Source organism: Cottoperca gobio, chromosome 13 (genome assembly GCF_900634415.1).
Source record: "Cottoperca gobio chromosome 13, fCotGob3.1, whole genome shotgun sequence".
Taxonomy (NCBI): domain Eukaryota; kingdom Metazoa; phylum Chordata; class Actinopteri; order Perciformes; family Bovichtidae; genus Cottoperca; species Cottoperca gobio.
In genome coordinates, this window is record NC_041367.1 from 17404520 (window position 1) to 17418726 (window position 14207).

The 14207-nt window shown below is 39.4% G+C and overlaps 1 long non-coding RNA gene across 1 annotated transcript; it reads left to right on the top strand.

The window, feature by feature from the left end:
- The first annotated feature begins 1676 nt into the window (after positions 1-1676).
- Positions 1677-12616, top strand: LOC115017288 (uncharacterized). Its single transcript, XR_003833243.1, has 3 exons — positions 1677-1935; positions 2026-2143; positions 10870-12616. It is a non-coding gene; the product is annotated as an uncharacterized LOC115017288 (long non-coding RNA).
- The last annotated feature ends 1591 nt before the right edge of the window (positions 12617-14207 follow it).

Below are 14207 nucleotides of genomic sequence, written 5' to 3' on the forward strand. Positions count from 1 at the left end.
CCTCATTTCCAGAGTGCTGTGTGCCACAGACGTGAGCATGGAACAGTACACACGCAATCCACAAGACTGGAAATGCACAACAAGCAGCGTGAAGCGCACTCTAATCAGATCTGCAACATGTTATTGTAAAATATTTACAATTCACACGCATTCCATGTTAGAATGTTTAAAGTCGAGGTTTTTATTGTTTGTATTAGGAGGATTAACCTTTTTGAAATCCATGTCCTCAGTTTTCCCACAAGCAGGATGACCTCTGAGAGAATATTTCCATATTCTTCTGATGGTTATTGCAAAATGACTTTGTTCTGTCAATAAAACACCATCGCGGCGAGTAGAGCGGTGGAAGTGTGGAGGAGGGGGTCTTCCTCCTCAGGAGGAACAATGCACAGAGCAGCACTTCTTTTAATCATCACTATCAAAGCAGACAAGCAGGCAGCAAAAGCGGCGTTTCCCCGGCTCTGGAGCAGAATGAGGCAGTGTTTGAGGATCCCTCTCCTACTCCACAGTATCGCCTATGGGGAGATAAGGTGATTATTCAGCCAGCCAATTAGGAGGCTGTTTACATTTCTGCTCCTCTCCCCTGGAGTTTGTTACAGTACCAGTCCTTACAGACCCTGTCCCTGAGAGAGTAAATAATGCACTGCACAGATGTTCATGGGTATTATGGACGTCAGGGTGCACATGTTGGCTTTGCTAATCAAACTGGCATAAGCTATGCAAAACTTTGCCTTGAGAGAAGTTTTCAGATTAAAAACAAGATATTAATGTACGCATCTGTCACGGTGCACTTTCTTGCATTTTAAATCAGGCTTTTAAAATGTCTTCAATATTTCCTCTGACATTAATAACAGCCTTAGTAACTGATTCTGACATCCATCCTTTTTGTGTAAAAAAGAAAGGAGGGGTTTTCTACAAGTCTGCCCGGACATTTGTTTTCTTCAGACAGACTTTAGGAGCTCTTTCCTAACAATTTAGATATCACATTAGTCTTTCTCCATTTACCTCTTGTTGAAGGGCATAATTCATCATGTAATCGATTTTGATCCTGCACTTTTGAGAAAATGGTGAATATATGCTAAAGCCCTCACTGGAGCATATGGCATGATTTACATATTATATTTCATGCAATGTCTTCTCATCTCGGATACTATTCAAGAACGCACATATTTTATGAAACTGTGGCAACCTTATTATGGACGCTGCCATCCGTCTGAGCATCCTTGTTCAGAAGCATAGCGGATGGCAGGGGACATTCGCTCGCCCCTCCGCACACGCACACGCACACACACACACTTACAGTACAGACACATTTTACTATACATGATTAATGACATGCATTATTGTTTTACAACTTTGACTCACAGTGGATTCATCAATCCTTTGTGACAATGAACAACTGATAAAAACTCTTAAATTGCAAAGTAAAATAATTATCATGTGCATAAGAAATACACACTATATTCCACATTAAAGAAAACTGTTCGTATAGGAAAATAGCAGTGTCCAGATGTATTACGCTGATGCTGGTTGATTAATACTTTGGCAGTCATTTACATGTCAATTTGTAGTGATTTTCTCTCACTTTGACATTAATAAGTAATTTTTGAATGAAACGGTCCTAGAGGAATGGATATTTTTTATAGACCGTGTACTTGTGTGTGTATTTGTTGTCACTCTTAATGATCACTTTTGATGTAACTCATTATTTATGCAGTGAATTAGATCAATTAGACAGGCAGGCAGGATGGTTGAGCCATGGCTGAATCACTTTTGCATTTATGTTCATTTTAGGCAGCCTTCTCTTTGTCTGTTAGGGCTCCGCTCCGTCACTTTGTAGAGCTGCGGACGGGAGATGAATGCTGATGGATGAGAAGATTTCAATGAATATAAACCAGCTGAGCACTGCTAAATCAAGTCTGAACACCAAAAGCACTGGTGATAAAACCTTCTCTTGTGCTTCATGTGTCTTAGATCTTATAATCTAGTTTCCCACTGCTATTGTGCCTTAACGTCAATCTTTGTCAGATACAACATCAAGCTGGATTCGGATGAGCATTTGTATGGTGGTCACGGACGGCTGGACCACAACACGGAGTTCCTCACAGAGGCCCACCCCTTCAACGGCCGCCCCAACTCCATCAAGGTAATTCTTTTTTGACTCATCAAAGGTCATCTTTTGTTGAACGTCATCAAGTCCTAACTATGGAGTGCACTCCAATTAGAAGTCCTGGGCCATTGCTGTCGAGTCCAGTCTCTCGGCCACTTTTCAAATATCCTATGCTGTATCACCATCCCACTCTGCATACTAATTCTCACATGGTTGGAGGATGTTGTACATTCACGCTGTAAAAGTGACACAACTAAGTGTACTCAAAAATGTCAGTATGCATACTAAATGATTTTGGAGGGTCCTGTTGATGGACACTATTTTCCCAATGCCCATATGAAATGGAGGAGTTGCTCACAGCTGAAAAATATCAAAAGCAGCTGTGGGTGGTGACGAGACAGCTGCATCTCGAAAAGGAAAAAAAAGCAGCGCTAAAACTTTTTCTTTCGATTTGTTGTGTCCAAATGTATTTTGCCCGTAGCATTACCAAGTCACATGTCTGGCATCGTTTCCTATTATTACAAATGTACAAAAGGTGCATTCATTTCTTGTTTACTAGCTATGTGTGGTATTTGCATATTGTTTGGATTCAGGGCTTTTTCCGTCGGAAGATATTTGGACTTGTCGTAGCAGGAAAGGCACATGGTGTGACCACTAGCCTTAAAAAATAAAATTCATTAAAGTGTATCGTTAAACCCCACCAAAGAGAACCTATCCTGACAATGGTACACTAACATAATACAGCCGACTGCTCATTATATATATAAGTGTATATCTGGAGCATTAATATGTACATCCACTAGTCGACAGATGAGTGCCGAATCCTCCCTGGTCCACATCAGAATATCTTCCACGATGTAAAAATGAATAACCATGAGATGGTTACTATATGCTGACCTTACTTCACATCCTCATATTCAGTACTACCCCCACCATTCATGTGATTAATTGTATCCTGTGGACGCTTTCATTTCTGTGGCCACACAAAGAAAATCGCTCTGTCGAAAAAACCTGAGAAATACATTGTAGCCATGATGAGCCCGTGAAGGGAATGTTAAAAGCAAATCATTTGCGGCTTAAATGGAACAAAGCCTTCATTAATGCTATTAGTTACACCTTTTTTTTCCCCTCTAAGACGAGTCAGAATGTCTATGAGAGGTCTATTCTCGTGCCTGTTGAGGCCACTGACGATGTTGACTGGACTTTGCAGCACTGCCAACACTTTATATCATGTAATGTTCCTCTAGCTTGCCTGTTGTTCTTTGCATTAATCAGGTGGATATTGATGGTTCTGCAGTGGTTGGGTGTTTTCCTTTTATACAGGGAAATAGTTGTACACTCAACCTGCTTGTAGCGATTACAAAATATGATGAAATGGCTGTCAGTGTATTAATGTTTTATCCTTTTATGTTTTGTGTTTGATTTCACAAATCAATTTAATTAGCTCGAAATAGAGTTTGTAGTGAGCGGATCCTTTCGACGCATTCTAATGAGGTTGAAGTGTGTTGTCATGAAAGAGGGCTGCCTGTTCTGGCAAAAAGCCACCATCTCTCTGATCTGGTCCTCTCAGTGTAACCACTGCTCTATAATTTAGTATCTTCCTCATTAATATGATTAGCTTTTAATGCAGAATCCAGAGAATGATCAACTGTGGCTGCATTCCAAAAATAAAAGTCTGGATGTGTCTATAGGGGGATTGGTATCCTTTTGTTTGTGAATATCATATTATGCATTTTTACTCATGCTGGCAGTTATCCTGGAGTCATCGAGCGTTACGTGAATCTGATATCTACAGCTCTTTCAGATTTTCCGGCAAACAATGTGCATTATTCATGGTGTTAGAACTTAACTTTTATGTGCCCGCCTCTTAAACTCACACGGCCTCACTGAGGGGCGAAGAATATGTGGAGAACAAACTACTTGGCTTCCATCATGGGGACTGCTTTAGGCTAATAGCATGAACTAGGTTGGTCCTTGGAAAATAGAAAGAAATGTTGATGTGCATTTTAATCAGAGAGCTCGAGGATCTTCCTCATGCTTGCCTCCTGATGTAATTTTTGCTTGATTAAATGCTGAAAGGCAATAAGATGTTTATGAATAAGGTCAGGGATGAATTCGTGAAGATCAGCACCGATACCCAAACACTCCAACTGTAACTGGGCTGATTGCATGTGTTAGATCTTATGTTAATGAATCCAATTAATGTGTGAGGACAGTGATGTCTGTGAAGTGGTCTGCACAGTCATCATCTCCCTCGCTGGTTTTCCAGTTTGTTTAGCCAAATAATAAATATCTCCAGGCGGTACACTTAAGCTGTTACAGTTAGTACAAGAGTTGACATGGCACCTGATAAGGTGTTTGTTTATCTGAACTCAACTTGAACCTCCTCAGATCAATACTGAAAATGTTGCAGTTAATGGATAGAGAGTATTCTCTACATGTACTGTATATTAAGAGTCGGACGGAACACCTTAATGCATCAAATATGTGCTTGGAAAAACTCACATTGCTCTTTAGAGCATAATGGTGGCATTATTTAACCTTAAAAAGCCTCTTCCTCTTTCACACAGACAGTGAGCCTCCATCGTATTAGATTAGGTTTCATCAGATAAGGACTCAAATTCCACATTCTCTTAAATCTCTTATTAATTCAAACACCACTGCTTCACCCACGTCCCTCTTGGCCAAAATGTGAAGTTTAGTTAACAAGTCATCTGCTAATGTTGGCACCATCATGGTTTAATGGGGAATGAAAGGGAGTGAGAGGAGTGGGGCCGACAGGGAGTCGGCGGGGTGGGGACCCTTCTGCGAATACTGCATCTCCTTTTTGTAGGCACCCTTGTAGAGATTGCACAGGGAGACTGTAGTCTTGCATAAAGATGCTTCACCTCCTCCTCTTCCTTCTCCTCCTCACACCTACCTGGTTATGACAAGAATAATCAGACAAGTGCCTATGTGGGGGCTGTGAACGGTGCCTACATCGTCCATGTTTTATTTAACAACTGTTGCTTTCAAAGTCTGCGCAAACTTCTCCTCTCCTGTCTTTTTAATGGGTCTGTCAGTTCTCCAGCTTCCTCGTTACTGAGCAATAATAAACTCTTATCCTCCAAGAATGCAACACTCCTCAGACTGAGAATACACATAATTGGATGAAGCCAACAGAGTCGAGAGCATCCCGGTGGCTCGGTAGGCTGTGGCGAACAACATGTAACTGTAACGCCCTGTGTTTACAAATGTGGTCCGAGACTGCTGTTATGTGACATCTCTTATCTCTTTCAGTCATGTCTTTTTCTCCATTATAGAAAAAATCAATAAAGAGGAAAAATGCTCCCACCTCCTCAAAACAAACAAACAAACAAACAAACAAACAAACAAGAACAAAGTAGAACCTGTCTGACGTGACACAGATGGTGAACAAGTTCCACAGTGCAGATACAAAGGAATGCTGCATATTGTGGTAGACGTCGGTAGGCCGCGTCTGTGCCTTGCTGGTTTAATTTCAAAAATGATATCTAACCCTAACCCGTCTTGTTAAAACTATATATATATATTTTGATTTCTTGGTTAATAAGTCTCCCTGTAAAATGGTTTATAAGTTGTAACTAACGTCTTTATATGGGTTAATAAAACATTCATTCATTATTCAAGCTGTCAGTCATGAATTATAAATCCTTTGTAAAAGGTACATGATCAGGAAGTGGTACCAAAAAAGTGTTCCCATTTTTTAATTGTTGATGTTCAGTAAGTACTGTAAGTAGTTTAAAGTACCATCTATACCTAAAAGGACATCTGCATTTATTCTTTCTTACTAATTGATGAGATGTCATTAAATTATAATATAGTTTTGGGTTGTGATTTAGTTTTAACATCAACAATAAACAGCCCAGTGCTTTCACCACATTTAACAGAAGAAACAATGAAAATCAAAATCCCTTTATTAAAAACGTATATCAAAAAAAGAAATGCAGCTAATGACATGACAATTTACTAACGGCTTAACGGGCAGGTTTTGGCTGATGGAGGACAGATATCCATTTACTGTGTCATGTTCCCAACATCATATGTGTGATGAGGCTCTCTCATCCCTGGTATTCATGAAACAAGAAAGCGCCTGTCAGCTGAGTTAGACCTGTGGGTCGAGCGCTCTCTCATCACATCAACAGCAGGCTCACATGCCACATTAAAATACCTGTAAACTTTATTCATTTAATTAGTTTGTCCTTGTGCGCCTTGAATATAAGTTCATTTTAATTTCAAAGAAAATAAAAGACTTTTATATTATATCTGTAAATCTGCCGAGCGCCTGTTGGAGTGATTAATAATGGGCCTAAATTATTGAACTGAAACCGCCTAATAATTTACTATAACAATAAACTGTATGAAATGACGATGGGGAAACGTTGTGAAAGGGCCTACAGAGAATTATCACCCTAATCTGCAGCTCCCTTCGGCTTTACAGAGTTTTATAGTAAATTTAAGATTATTATTTGGTCTGTGTCTGTAAATGTACAGTTTAACTTACTCTCATCGCTCTTTCACAGCTTTTTCTTCTTTGTTTAAAGTAGGGTTTGTTAGTAATAAGAAAAGAATTAACAGTCGGGCTCGTTTAATTTCATCCCTAGTAATATGAGTGAATGTTTGAACAGCTTGCCATGAAGCTAAATACAAAAAATAGAAATTGCACTCTTCTCTTTATGCAAATAATGAAAAGTTGCAGCTAAGCCTTCATGTGAGTGAACTGGCAGCTTGATGTACTCAGAAGGGCATTTCATAAGAATCTCTCACATCAAGAACTTGGACTATTGAACGATTTACAATGTAGTCATTTAGCGAGGCAAAACCTTAGTGTCTCTCCAAGTGAGAAAATGATATTTAGGTTTAACCTGTTCTGGTATTTGACACATTTCAAGTTTATTTGAGTGTAATAATGTCAAAGACATAATGCTAAGAAACACTGATGAATAATTAGCTGCTTCGAAACCTTTTGATACACTTTACATGCATCAAAGGGGTTGTCTCCTTTGACCGTTTCACAAAAAGGAATTAAGCTGAAGTGTGAAGGAAGAAAGTGAGTGAAACGTAGCTGGCTTGTAAACACTGATCAAAAGACATTTCCATCAGAAAAATGTATGGGTGGATGTGGAAGTGTGAACTCGGCACAAAACTGTGACAGGACCTGAAAATACAAATATACAGTAAATCCTCTAGCACTACTTTACTGTGCATACTGTATGAAATATTGAGTAGTATACATTTACAGTCTGGGAAGCAGATCACATAATCCTGACATGAGTTTTAATCTATTTCCATTTATTAATTATGTGTCAGATAATAACTTGCAGTTTTAAAGTTTTCTCAATAAATGATGTTAGTTTCTTCGTCTTCAGTTTACAGGAATATTTACACTGACTCGTCCGTATCGTGATCTTATTTTATCGTTTTTTTCCATTTCACGTGAAGCTTAATGTTATTATTCCTATTGATGACATTATACTCAATAAATGAAGTGCTGATCTGTGAACGTGGATAGCAGCAGACATCCTGTGATTGAGCCTTGACTCTGTTAACCATCCAAGTCCAGTTTGTGTTGTTACCCGGTCAAATCCTTGGTCTTCCTAAAGTACAACCTGCATGCACAGGAGTGCTTACAGGGAGTTGATCCTTGTTAAGCGAGTAATGGATCCAAACAGAGACATGCCTGGAGACTTAAAGTGCACAGATAGTCAGGCTATGCTCTTGCCAGCAGCCCAGGTCAGGATACAGACACCAAGCGGATGATATATTCCTGTGAAGCACCTCATGAATCCTTTATAAGTGTGTTTGAACATTGATCATATTGAGTATTAGCCCCACGGCTGGACTCTGCTCTTGAAGTGAGCAGAAAATCCAAATTCTCATATGAGAGTGTGATGCGAGGCAATACAAGAACATCCGTAAGACAAAATAAGTTTTAGAAAAACACGGCCTCTGCATAACTTTCTACACGTACAATACAGATACTTTGAAAGCAAACTGCTTTACTTCCTATTCTTCTCAATTAGTTTTGCGGCTCTGATATTAACACTTGGAACAATTTGCCATATTCGTAATGTTCTGTTGTACAGGAAGTGCTGTTGGATCTGGCTGCTGGTAGTAACTGCTGTTGCTTAGATCTTAAATGTGGATTGTTGGTGAAGTGATAAACACCTACTCGAAATGACTCATCTGAAAGCAGCAGATGCAGTCAGATGCTGGAAGACCGGCTTGTTGCACATCGGCTTCACAAAACGTTGGCAGCAGAATGTGCGCTACACTGATGGGGATCGTGTGACACTATGATTGAAAAATGTAGATTAATCGTAACATGCGACTTGCACGGCAGCTGCTTTCTCGTGACTGTTTGTTGAAAAATGACAACGGCGGCTCCTAAAGAGGTAGCGATGGAGCTGCAATAGCATCAGTTATAAGTGGAGAGTATTTCTTCTTTGAAAGAAGAGCAAAGAACGACACTGAAGGATTTTCTCGATGGAAAATATGTTTTAGCTCTTCTCTCGACTGGCTTCGGCAAGACAGCCCATGATGGACCGTGATACATATTTTTAAAGTGCCTGTCCTTTTCCAAACAGCTTCCAATGACTGCTTCTCAGATGGTTCTGGGTAACAAAAGCACCTGGCGCGTCTGGTTAGACATACTGTATGGGTTGAAAAACATTTAAAAGGGGATTTCTAGTATGGAAATATATAAATCCTTAACTGCTATTTGTAACTGAAAGTAGAGCAAAAGGTCCCCCGCAGTGGCCGCTGTTCAGCAGAAGTTACACGGGCTTGCTTTAAACTGCATTACCACAAATGATGACGTGGCATCAACAAAACAATTGTTGCAAACTTGATGTTCTCTCTGATGGATTACACAGCTCGTACATGTGTCAGGGGTCTGCCAGAAGGTGTTTTATATTGTATGTAAATGAATAGTAAAACAAATTGAATTGTGGTGCAGTGAGAAAAACACTTAACATTTCAAGACACAGCAGAAGAGTTTGCAGAATGGTTCGCTGTCATATGTAATAAATAGTCAAATGTGTAGAATCACCAGTATAGCCCTTTCATTTTTATATCAACGATACACCAGGAAGTTTAGTTTGATGAGAATGTTTCTGACTAAGATGTAACATAATGGGAAATATTTGATTCCTTGTGTAGTCTGAATTATAAGTGTTAGTGGGTAGCAGGTCCTTTTAAAGTATGTAGAGTATGTATGCATGTCATTGATATCACCTTCATGTTGTAAGGATTGGCATGTTAATTAGAACGCCATCCACTTATTGCAGTACCAACATTTGGGACTATCTGCTGCTCTTTGTTTGCAGATTGATTTAGAATTGGTCACTATTGCTATCTATTTGTTGGAAATAAAAGTGGTTGACATATTCCAGGTTAGGCACAGTGGTAGTTTTTGTCTAAACAGGTGCAATGATTCATTCTACCTTCCCTTCTCTCTGCGGCGCTCCTGTACGGAGACGCTCCCACTGTGACTGTTTAATTAGTCACCAATGTCTGTGTCAGTGTTTCAGCGCTGCTCGACTCCCTCGGTGACAAACTGTTGCCAAAGAAACACATCCACAGCGAGCTCAGATCCACTGATGCTGAGGGGCGGCTTGATGAGTTCAGGGGGTGATTGAATTGTTTACAGTTCTGCACTGTTTTTCAGTTTTCTGTTGGGAAATATAGCATCATTTATGTCTGCTTGGCTTTTCCTCTGGCATACATCTGAAATGACTAATGGCACACAGTTTCTCCTTGCAACACTGTGAATATCAAAAGGATTGATCAAAGACTTTATTAGCTACACCGTTCCGAACAAACACCCTCACTAAGATTTCTTTGTACTGTGTGTATATATAAGGTATCTGACATTTCCAGGCTCGGTTCCTTCGTTCTTTTTCTTTTTCTATGGTGTGCTTATTTTTTTTATTTTGCTGACATGTTTTTTCCTCAGTCCACCAAAACTCAGGAGAATCTTTTAGCTCAGCCTATGCCCACTGGCAGATGTATCTTCACAGAATCCAAAGTTTATAGATGCACAGCCATTATATAGCGATGATGAAACGTGCAGTAATTGCATTGATTGGAGAGTTCTGAATTGAACATTCTGTTTTTTGTATTGATTTTTTTACACCCACTTTAGGCAAGATTTCTCATTTGCATGCACACATTTTTAATGCAATGTAATGTTAATGAATGTGAGACAGTTTAAGTCACTGATCAAGAAACGTGCAGCACCAGCTACGCCCGGATGCATCTTCTCCATAGCTCAAAGCTTAAAATGAAATGCTACAGAATCAGCTCACGGGCACAACTTTGAGCTGCAGATCTGCTGACTCCAGTGCCACCCAGAGGTCTTAACGTAGCTGCAACTCTGTCACACTTTGATTATATACCTCTCTAACCTTGACATTCCTCTTTGATCAAGGCTTTGGTGTTTGTCTACGGTCTCATCTGAAGATCTGAATATCCCTCTGAATACACCCCCCATCCTCTTCTTCACTATACCAGTCTTTTACCCTCCTCCTCCTCCCCTTCATGTAGCCATCATGTCGACCTTGATTGTTAGAAGCAATCACACCTGATCATCAAGGCACCACCAAGTGCCACCATGTCTGACTTCTAAAAAAGGACAAACGCGAAGATTCAATAATCTCCAAAATCGGTTATCTCGTTAATATCATTAATCTTCAATTGTCAATTTACTTCTCTCCCTCCCTTTGTCTCTCTTTCCCTCTCAGGTCTACATCCCCTGCAGAACAGCTATTGTCCTGGCCAACGAGGGGATAGATTACTGTTATTAGAGGATGATTGTCTCTGCAGAGTCCAGGATCGAGAATGGATTCCAACCTCAAACTGAGTGTTAACAATCACCTTCATCTTAAAGTGTCAACCTTGCACGACACCCAAAACCACGTTTTGTGCCCAAGTCTTTTTTTTTTTCTAAATGGGGGGAAAAAAGCATTGTGAGCTTGTGTGCTTTCAAACACCATCTGCAACCTTAGATGCTTTCGTAACCCCATTTACTACAGATTGGTCCATTTGGGCAGCGTCCAACCTAACCAGCAGCTAGATGCTAAAACTTAAAACCCTGCCGAGTCCGCCACCACTAGCCAGCAGCCATTTATAGGCTCTGTTGAATTTGGCTTGTCATCTGAAACACATGACCGGGAAGCAATACAGCGAGCATTCAAACGTGATAAAAGCTCAGAGAAAATAAAAATATTTCAGAATGTTATGCATGTGGAAATAAATTTTACTTTTAATTGTCTTATATTTAAATACAGATAATATTCGGGTGTCAAAGACACAAAGAGATTTTCAGTATTATCAGCACTTGAAAAAAATCAAAAATTCCAGGTATATTATCATTGGTCATTTGTCTTTGTTCATTTGCATTTTGAGACCTTGTACGTATTAAAATATTGCAATTTGCACAAATTAAGGAGCTGCTTTGAATTATTATACTTTCAATGTATCTAAACCCGTTGTTTGAATTCATGCAGCTACTGGGAGCATTTATGTGGTTATTTATGGTGCTGTTATTGAGCCAGTAATTTGCAGCTAAAGCAAAGTGATAAAATCTCCTAATTTGGATTGTTCACAGTGTGTTGCATAATGCACAAATAACATTTTAAGCTGAATTACACAGTTCTTGTCCACTTAACAAAATGTAATGCATGGTTTTCTCCTACAGTAGATCACATTAAAGTACTTTATGTCGTGCATTTCACTAAACTCTTCGACCTCTGCTGAATTCTACTAAACCTTTACTGTGACTGCTGAACTCAATGTAACAGGTCATTAAAATAGTCGTTCATTAACTGATGTTTTTTTGCAAATGACTTGGTAATGTATCCGTTTCCATCCTTTATGTTCTCCTTGTTTTCATAAAAGTCCCTTGTTTCCATGTGAATCGATGTCTTTTGGGCAACTTTCAGCATTCTCTGCACGTTTTATCAAAGCGATACTGTGAAACAAGAGCTCATTTTGGACATCCCAGATAAAAGCTAATGCTTAGATTTACTGCCATGGATTCTGTAATTCTGTGATCCACACCTACTGCATTAGTACAGATCCTCAACATGTTGAGCTTGTATTGTAATATATGGCAAGTTTTGATCTCCTTCTCCTGCAGCTGAAGAAAACAAATGTATGTGTGTAGGACCTCGTTTTGTTTAGCCAAAAGTATCATGAACATGTCATTTCATTTTGTGCCACACCAAAGCAAAATGCCTTTCTCCACCTCTCGAGCAGCACAGACAGGATCACTCTGCATACAATTCAAGCAGTGAGGTTGTGAGACTGAAGTGGAGTGTTTAATCATCCCTCATCTGACCCAATGTCATTGTCGTTTGACCGATGCCAAAATGCATTTGTTCTCAAAAGTAAAATTGATGTCTGATACGCAGTAACTATTGCGGCATATTTCTTTCATTATTACTAATGATAATAAATCAGTGCCTGTCAGGCCACGAGACAAATGTGGATGAACTGGATGTGCCGTCTGACTACTAATTCTGTCCCGTTGCGCACTTCTGGAAATGCATTGTAATGGTACTCCCTCAGCAAGTACTTGATTTAAAAATAAAAAATAAATGTGTAGGAGAATACTGTACCAGACTTCAATAGGGAAAGCCCTGAAGTGTTTGGGACGACAAAAGAAGGAATCGACCTCGCACTCCAGAAAATAAAGTTTCAGTTTCCATTTGGTGACCAGGGAAGCTGTGAAATGTTGTTATGGGACTATACAGAGTACCGCCTCAGTGGTTCCCACAACATGATGTAAGGGGTATGAAAGACAACTCATCAGACCATAATACTTAAATTTCCATGTCCCAGGCATCCTGACTTTGTGCGCTGGCATCGATACAAGCATCTTTTTAAATGGCAGCTGCACCATGAAAAGCAGTTTGGGAAGATCACAATGTAGCTTTTGTCCAGCCTGTTTCACAAAGCTGCTGATTCAACCCTGTTGTCACTTTATAGGCTTTTCTTTTCTTTCTCTTTTATAATAAAAAAAAAAAAGAGACAAATCTCTGCACATTATTCTGAAGCGACATGACATCTTTTTAACGTTTTTAATCTCTAATCTAATAAATGCAAGTGCATAAAATATATAACTCCCCACCACTGCAATAAAATCTGGTGTGTATGTGTGCTATTTTTGATTTAGTAATTAATTCAACATGCTGACATGTAAACTAACATGCCTTAGCTAGATAACTGATTATTATTATAATTCCGTTCTCAATCCGTAAAGGATCATTGTAACTGATGATAATAATAATAATAATAATAATAATAATAATAGTGTAATACCGTATATCTGTGAAACCGTGATATTTTCTGAGATGGTTATCATACCCTGAAAGTCTCATACTGTTGAATTTACGAGAATAATCCAGGGGTTAGTTTAAACAATATAATGCCATTCAATCCAATTACCATGCACATTTGTTCACACAGTAGACAAAGTACCAGACACACCTTAGTGTAATGCAACACCACTGCAAACTATGTCTTCAGAACCTACCTGAGTTAAATCAGCACCTTTCTGAACCAGTGCAGCAAACTGAACTGCAAGCTTCACAATATTCGATGTTGCACTGAATTTTACAGGTGTTTATTTTGTTGAAATAACTGGCATGAGCATCCCAGGACATATTTGATGTGCTTTACATGAGAAGTAACCCTGATAGCACAGAGCGTATTCTCTCTTGTAACGCTTTGTCTGTTTGTATTTCTTATGGGCTCACAAGCATAGAGATGCCTAAAGGGAAGATCTTGGAGAATGCAATATTGTCAAAGTCAGAATTGGGGGTCTGACCTGCACAAAGAGGATGTTTTCTGAGTCTGACCCAGGAGACTGCACAAGACAGGGAGGGATTTCATGCACGCTGCTGCAGCTCTAATGCAAAATGCCTGTGACTCTATTCTATTCAATTCTGTTACTTGAGCTTTCCAGATAAATGCTGGCTTAGATCTAGACGGACACTTTAGAAATTAGAAATGTGACGTCAAATCACTTTATAAGTGAAATGTTTGTTAGGTCATGTGGCATTTTGTAGGAAAACCA